At 35.2% G+C, this 8,637-nt stretch overlaps 1 protein-coding gene across 2 annotated transcripts in view; it reads right to left on the bottom strand.

The window, feature by feature from the left end:
* Positions 1 to 8,637, bottom strand: part of IL1RAPL1 (interleukin 1 receptor accessory protein like 1) — a 1,242,120-nt gene that overhangs the window by 1,043,910 nt on the left and 189,573 nt on the right. The window lies entirely within an intron of this gene.

Genomic DNA, 8,637 nt, shown 5'->3' with positions numbered 1-8,637 from the left:
TGCTCTCAGCTGCCTCCTTCTTGAAACTCTTCTCCACCTCCCTTCCACCTGATGGAGCATTTTCCTCCAGAGTTGTCAGGCATCACCAGAAGATTTGTAGACACGAGAATCTGATACAAAAGAGCTTTCCAGAAAACCTTCCAATTACATCCAAAAAGTGTCAATATGATTCTATTTTTCCCACTTATTAAGCTAAATATTACAAACTATAAATCAAATTTAGGATAATAAGAGAACTAATTGCATGTATCAATAAAGTTTAAATCCTCTTCCTCAATTATACTAAGCCAAACTTCTTCAAGTTAGGATGATACGATGTCTGTGTGATAAGTTTCCAAGTTTCGGAGAATCCTTATTTTCTAAGTCATGAAGGAACAGATTTGGGGAAGCATAAACAACATAAAACTAAAACCAAAAAATATAATCAAAAATTAATTTAACTGCATAAATGAAATTCATTATATGCAAGTTTCTATGCAAGGCATCAATTTAGTCAAGCATATGTTCTTGTCTAATTCGGAATATGTCAACAGTATGATCACTCAGGTGGTGATGATAAGAAAATGTGATAAACACTATTCTGTACCTACCAGCTGTAATTCAGAACACAAGTATTAAATTCAAACAGAATCCAATATCACATGCAAGTAAAATGCAAGGGGATACAAGGTCATCAATAGTTTACTAATGCCATATTAAATAATAACAATGGGTGTGAATTTAGAAACATTATGCAGAATTTTAGGAGGGCATATATGTACACCTAAAGTCTGAATCTTATCACTGGATACTAAGTAAAAATGAGAAAAATTTCCCTTAAAACTAGTAAGTACTGAAAGGAAGTGTGGACCAACCAACCAACCAAAAGCCTCCAAAAATAAACAAAACAAACAAACAAAAGGAAGCAAAGTCATTATTGTGTTAACCCAAAGAAGAAATATTGTTGTATCAACTTCATGTATGCTGTAGAATAACTCTCTCCAATTAGCTTCTGCAGATTGTCTCATCTCAGACAATTAGAGCTAGTTCACAAAAATTGTCTCATTCAGAACATGCTTTGAAAGGGTTTACAAGATCCCAATGGAGCTTCCAAACTTGCTTTGTTTCCTAATTGAAAACTTAGAAGGTAATAACCTCCTCTCAAATCAAAGAAAGCCGGAAACCCTAGGATACAAAGCAGTTTCCAAAGAAATTTAAAATAAAATCATGTATCATTAAAAATTGAACAAAACAAACCAAGCACGTCTTCCAAAGAAGCAAAAACATGCCTTTGAAACAAACAGTAAGTCACCACTGTTCATTGCAGAGCAGCATGTCAGTTACAGAGTGGCAGAATGAATGTGCAAGTTGCCAAATTGAACTAATTCATGTTCTGAATTAAAATAAAACACCCTCAATGTTGTAGGCCACTTCTATTCACCAGCATTCCTAGGGTTTGCTGTGATCTGTCTTGAGAGACATGGAGGCATTGAGCAGCTGCTTTGGCTCATGCCCCACTCCTGGCGGGCACTCTTCCATGCAGGATTCCTTCATGGAATGACCTACATATGCACACATGTGGCAAAAACTCCAAAGACAAGGAGGAGGCAAAAGCTGCCCAATTCCCATTACAATAAAGTGACTGAAAAGCTTTCCTTTTGAGCAAAAGAATAAATGCTCCCTCAAGATCCACTTCCCAGAGCAGCTTCGGTGCTTCTGACTTCAGCTATTGCAATCCCAGCAGGGAATATATACAATAATCATGAATGCTCAGGTCATCCTGACAGCTAAAGATAAAACTTAATTCTCCCTTTCCACAGAAATGTAAACTCCGATGAAACTATTCATTTCATGTAAGTTAAATTCATTCATTTGCCTGTGTAATGATTCATCACAGAATGCTATGTGCAAGGACCTGGGTGAGAGCTTGTAAAAGTTACAAAGTTAAACTATATAGAGATCATTCCTCAAGGAGCCCCCGGTACCGGAGAAGAGTTACAACACGGACATAAATCGCCATGGGAAAATACAGAGTGTTGTGATGAGATTCGTCAATGTGCTTAAATCCAGCAACCAAATACAAATATCTATTGAACACCAATTATGCAATGACTCTTTTAAGTGCACTGATTCTAAAAGACATATACATAAACATGTATATTTTTACACTCAATAAGCTTATACTATTTAGTTGGGTAAATAAAACACAGATGTTAAGAAACGCAGCAATTACATATCCTAATCATTTTTGAATCCTTAGCACCTGGCACGTAGTGGTTCCTTGGTAAATGTGTTTTGTGAATTAATAGTTAACTGTGTGTATATATGCATGTATACATGTGTGTATTTGGATGTACATGGGTATATGTATATACAGATGCATATATCATATGTTACACCATACTTTAGAAGAAGCCTAATGCCTTTTAAAATGTCCCTCCCTATATTTGAGGTATTTCACCGAAATTAGCAAAGGAAGACTCACTGATACGATCCTTCATTACAAACACAGGTGATAGAAGAAACTTGAAAGACTTCTGAGGAAGAAAAATTTTTAGGAAAATGCTCTGCGTGAGAGACCAAGAGGGATTTAGTTCCAAAACTGAGACTTTTATGTCAGATGTACAGTGGGCCAGTCTGAACCCCAAACACAAAAGATACATCACACTGAAAACCTAAATATGTATTTGTCCAAGAAGAATATAGACTAGAAATGAAACATTAGCTATTAATTCAAAACAGATTTTTAAATTTGATAAAAGCAACCGGAATCACCTTCCACCTCTCCCCCTCTTTCCATTGTACAATCAGCCACTAGTTATTAATTCCATATTGTACTAGAAATCCCATCTCTTTTCTATTCCTAATGCTACTGCCTCAATTCATGACTTTTTTGCCTGACCTATTGGCTCATTCCCCACCCTCTTGTCTCAGAGCTCTTTCCAATCTATCTGGTCAGGCTATTCCTGCTACACACTGGCTTAAATTTCCTCAGCAGTTCCTGATTTTCCTACAAGAGAATAGCCACCTTTCTTATTACACCGTACAAAGGCCTCTGTGATATGGCTCCCATCTATCTTTTTCCACCTTTTCTCCTGACACATCCCTTCCTCCTGTCACCTATACTGTGCCCAAATGTACATGTATTCCAGCCATATCAGACTCTTTCATCTAAAGGCTACTCTAGTGTACTCTGTGATAAACAGAATAATGCCCACCCCCCCCCAAAGAGTTTCCCCATCCTAATTCCTGGAACATGTGAATATGCTACCTTACACAGCAAAAGGGACTATGCAGATGTGATTAAAGATCTTGAGATGGGGAGATTATTCTAGATTAACCATGTGGAGTCCAATGTAATCACAAGGATTCTTATAAGAGGGAAGCAAGAGAATCAGAATCAGAGGTGGAGATGTGACAATGGAAGTAGAAGTAAGAGATTGAGTTTGGAAGATTCTATGCCCCTGGATTTGAGTTCAAGAAAAAGCCACAAACCAAGGAATGCAGATGGCTTCCAGAAGCTGGAGAAGGCAAGGAAACAGATTCTCCCCTGGAGCCTCCAGAAAGAATGGAGCCCTGCTGACACCTTGATTTTAGGACTTCTGACCTCTGAAACTATAAGATAATAAATTTGTGTTCTTTTAAGCTACTAAGTTTGTGGGAATTTTTGCAGCAACAATAGGAAATTAATACACTACACTGTATGTCTAATATACCTTTTTTTTTTTGCAAGATCTTTAATAGAGATGGTAGATAGTTCGTTTTTTTAATACCTCGAATAATTCGGTCCAATTGCTTGTTTATAGTATGTTTTGTTAAAAAATGTTTGTTAAATATAAAAGAGTAACTAGAACTGACTAGTGAATACGTATGGACAATACCTAAAGCATCACCAGTTTCAGTTATGACAGATACATAGGTTTTATACTATGAAAAAACATGCAGCTTCAAAAATAAGCACTCCATATGTTTCCAAAACAATCATTATTAAAACTATGGGGAGACTGTATAAACAATTTTCAGAATATATGGATATGGAAAATAAAGAAATGATCAAACTTAACAAAGATAAATCATTTCACTGTTTTTTTTGTTTGTTTGTTTTTTTGTTACTAAAACTCAAATCTCTACAAACAAATATCTAAATATTTTAACCTCCTTATACCCAGATATAGCTGATATCGGTCAATGTTATTGAGCACTTAGTACAGTAGGAATTCAATAAATGCTTGTTAATAATTGTATACAGAATCTATTAATTCATCCATTGGGAAGATGAAAAGACGTCTATGTGATGTTAGGTTAGAAGTGCAAAAAACCCTGAAAGAAACTAACATAAACAAATATAGGTGTACACATTATATATAAGTACTCATAACTAAAAACTGGAGATTCTGTTCAAAGTATAGCAAGACAGTAGTGTATGTATCTGTACACATATATGTGTTTGTGTATGTATGTGTATTATATGCTATTTAGTTGAAAAGATGTTTATAATAGCTAAGGCCCTTTGGAAATTTTTCTTCTTTGAAAAACAAAACATTGCTGACCAAGAACTGCCCTTCAACTTGAACCTCATTCTTCTGGGATATACAGATAAGGGCAACTGCCTTTTCAAGGTAACTTTGCTTGGTGACTAGTGCTTTACATTAGCTTGATTATCCCCAGGACCCCTGCCTCCTAATTCCAAGCCCAGTCCTTTGACTAGAAAGAAAATCTAAGTGGTTTAGTACAGATCCATCCTCACTTGTTCTTCACTTCCATGTTCCTACCAGCAGCTCTTATATTAGTGAACAAGTGGAAAATCTTTAACGATTTTTTCTCCTATTGATACTTAAATCATTACAATGACGAGACTTTAATGGCATCAGAGTACTTTTAAAAGGAATTCTTAAATACTTTATAACATGAATGGACTTGTCTACATAATTTGAACTCTGATTATATAGGGATACAAGATGACATGATGATTATATCATGAAAAATGTAATATTTTTTTAAAGTCAGTGATAATTTCTATTATAAAAAGTACAAAAAAAACACATAAACCTATATACTATGACAATAAATTGGAGGAAATAAATGTTTGGAAAATATTAGGATCAATTAAAATAATTTCTGAAAAATAATTCTTTAGAAGTTTTCTTCCCAAGCTCATTTTCTCTCTGCTATCTGTATTTATTACTGCATTGTCATCATCTCAGAAAAGCCACCAGATGGCATTACAGAGTCCAATTACTTTATAAAACATATTTCTAGGAAAAACTGGAAGAATCCTCTTTTCAAATTAAAGTTGTTCTTTTTTCCTGATATGAAAATATACTGAAGAAAAATACTAATTCAATATAAAATATTAACTCAATAATCAGAATATTGAAACCTTTCCTGATCATTGATAAAAATAACTTTCCTTTATCATTCACAACAAATTTTATGTCCTATATGTAATATAAACTAAATGGAGCATGCTGTTAGAGATCAAGGTAAAATGCCAATGACAGAACTTTACTGAAATCAAGGTAACTAAATGAATTTGGAAATATTTTAGTACAGTAAGTATGATACAAATGGTAATTGAATAGTACTTTGGATACCCACAAGAAGCTTAGTGATATATTTTTAAATGTTTACATATAACCATCAGAGATTTTAAAACTTGGCAAGGTTAGCCACTGTTATTGCCTTAAGGAAACATTTTCCATGCAAGGCAACACTCTAGATGTCTTAAGAGACTATAACTCTATAAAAGGAAATCCGTCGTAAATAAGCAGAAAATGGGCTAAAACACAGTTTAGTATTTTGAACTGTTAAATCTAATTTCATTTAGACATGTCAACACCTGCAAGGAAAGCTACCTTATTTTTCACCTTAGCTTTGTAACTAAATAGCATGTGCTTTTTAACAAGACTAAAAATCATATTTCTTTCTTAACCAATCCTCTGTTTGGAACTTAATAACATCCGTGGCTCTCTGATATTACAACTAACTGTGTACCATAAAGTGAAATGTAGTTGACAATGGGCCTCAAGTACTTTAGCTACAAACTTTAGCCATCTAAATTTGTTTGATCAATTTGCAAATATGTAAAATACACTACAGAAAAAAACTGTTACTTTATGTACTGAGGATGTATTGAAGGTGTTCAATAAATGCTTGTGAAATGAACAAAAGGGTAAACTTCTGTTTCTACAGATAATGTTGTAGTCCAAAACTTTTGCTTTATGAAGAAGGAAACGGGTCCTGAAAGGATCAGGAACTTTCCTCAATCAACAAGGTTTATGACAGGCTGGACTGAAAACTGAGTTTCTTAATTTCCAGGTCTACAGGTTTCATAATACTCATCAGAACAACCTAAACCACTTCTGTCAAAATAACTCCAATCATGTTTTTAGTAATCATCACTGTAGACAAAAGTTGGCATGTCGATATTAGAATATCCTGCCAACTTCAGAGAGTCAACATGAGGATTAACCATGGCAAATTTTAATACACTGTAAGCCACCTTTTCCATCTGTTAGGATGAAGGGAACAAAAATTGAATCAGTATCCTCTACCTTCAGGAGATTTGTTTATGGCAAACATTTCAAATCTAGGTAAAAAGAATTTTTGTTGGCAAAAGCTTTATCCTTTCTGTAGTGCAATTATTCTCATTATCATGGATGACCAAGAATTTTACATTTGTCTCACCCAAATAGAAAAAAACAATAAAAGTAATAATTTCTAAGAGTTAAGTAAACTTTAAAAACTAAATGGCCCTTATACTTATTTTGTATAATATACTTTTAAAATCTGACTTCTTTCAGATCTCCAGATGAGATTATCCTGGATTATCTAAGCAGAGCCTAAATCCAATGACAACTGTCCTTATAAGAGAAAGACAGAGGGCAATTAGAAATACAAAGAAGCCCATGTGACAATAAAGACAGAGAATGGAATAATGCAGATACAAACCAATGAACACCTGAAGCCACCAGAAAAGGAAAGAGGCAAGGAAGGATTCTCCCACAGAGCTTTCTGAGGGAATGTGGCCTTGCCAACTCCAGGACTGCGAGAAAGTAGATTTCTATTGTTTTAAGCCACACAGTTTGTGGTAATTTCTTAAGATAGCCACAGGACACTACCTCAACTCGAGACCAATAAATCCATCAGCTCGATATTTCTAGTGATCGCCACAGCTCATATGTTCCAAACTGAACTCATTCCATCTCTCCATGAAAAAAACATCCACCCTCCTCTTGCTATAATTGGTAATGCCATCAATATAACTTCTCAAATTATTTCACAATCCATCTCCAGACAGTCATTCAATCCCAATTATTCTTCTAAACATTTGTTCAGTCTCTTTGACTGTAGTGTAGCTGAATGATTTTCCCTGACTGGTCCTCTGGAATTCACCAGTCTTTCCTATAGGGAGCATTATCTGTCCAAAAGCAGATCTGACCATGCCACTCTCATGTGTGACCCTTTACAGCTTGACTGTGTGTGTCTTTCCTTCTCCATAAAGGCAGCTTTACTTATGGACTGGTACAAACATCTGTGAAGCGCTACTGCATATATACCAAGGAGTTTCATCTCTATGGTGTATAGAAGATACCACAAGGAACAGATCCGCCAAATCAGATGCCCAACCTCACAGACTGAATTTTCTACAGGGATTTGCAAAGTAATTAAATATCTCAGCCAAAATTTTATGTTCTACAATATGAAATCTAAAATTCTTTGCAAGATATATGAAATCCTCATACTCTATGCCCAATCTACATTTTGGGCTTTATCTTAGTCACAAAGACCTATCTACTGCTCTCTTTAAATATGTGGTCCTTTCAAGTTTCTCTTTGGGGACCTTTAATATGATTGATGGCATCGCAATCCTCCTACTACAGAATTCTTTTCTCCATCTCTTTTTTTTCCAAATATCCCAAGTCTAATCATCAAACTCAATGGACTCTAACTTATAATTGGACTCTCTTCTGTCTTCCTTGTTCTCACTGCTGTTATTCTGAGTCAGGAAATCATTTTTGTGTCAGACATTTTTGGTTGAAAGGAACACAGACTCCTGTAGGATACCACAAAGAGAAAGGAATATTTTTGAATTTGTAGAGTACAGTGTATTTGTAGAGTGCTGATGAATATTAAAATTTATCAAAATCCAAAGCGTTACTAGAATTTGTTTCTCCTCTTTCTCCTTCTCTGTCTCCCTTCCTCTTCTCAGCCTTGGTTTCTTTTCCTTTTTCTTCCTTTTCTCCCCAATTCCTTCTCTCTCTCTTTTTTAAATCATAGACCATAGATTGTGTGGTCCCTTCAGCAAAAATTTCCAACATCCTTGTTCTTAACTCCCTCATTCCCATCTAGTTCCTGACTGACCATCTTTCTCTAATCCCTAGTCCAAATTCAATAATCGTTTGACGACTTAGCTATTATTAGTTAGGGTAGGAAGAATAATGCACTCACCTCCCCAAAGATGTCTACATCCTAATCACTGAAACATGTGACTGTGTTACATTACATTTAAAGAGTACTTTGCAGATTTGATTAATATAAGAATCTTGAGTTGGAGAGATTTTCTTGGATTATCTAGGCAGGTCCAATGTAATCAAAGAGACCCTTATATGGGAAAGAGGGAGGCAGGAGAGGCACCGCCAGAGAAGAAGTGACAAG

This window comes from Pteropus alecto, unplaced genomic scaffold, assembly GCF_000325575.1.
Source record: "Pteropus alecto unplaced genomic scaffold, ASM32557v1 scaffold301, whole genome shotgun sequence".
In the NCBI taxonomy this organism is placed as follows: domain Eukaryota; kingdom Metazoa; phylum Chordata; class Mammalia; order Chiroptera; family Pteropodidae; genus Pteropus; species Pteropus alecto.
The sequence above is the reverse complement of the archived record's forward strand: the minus strand, read 5'-3'. Positions and strand labels throughout refer to the sequence as shown.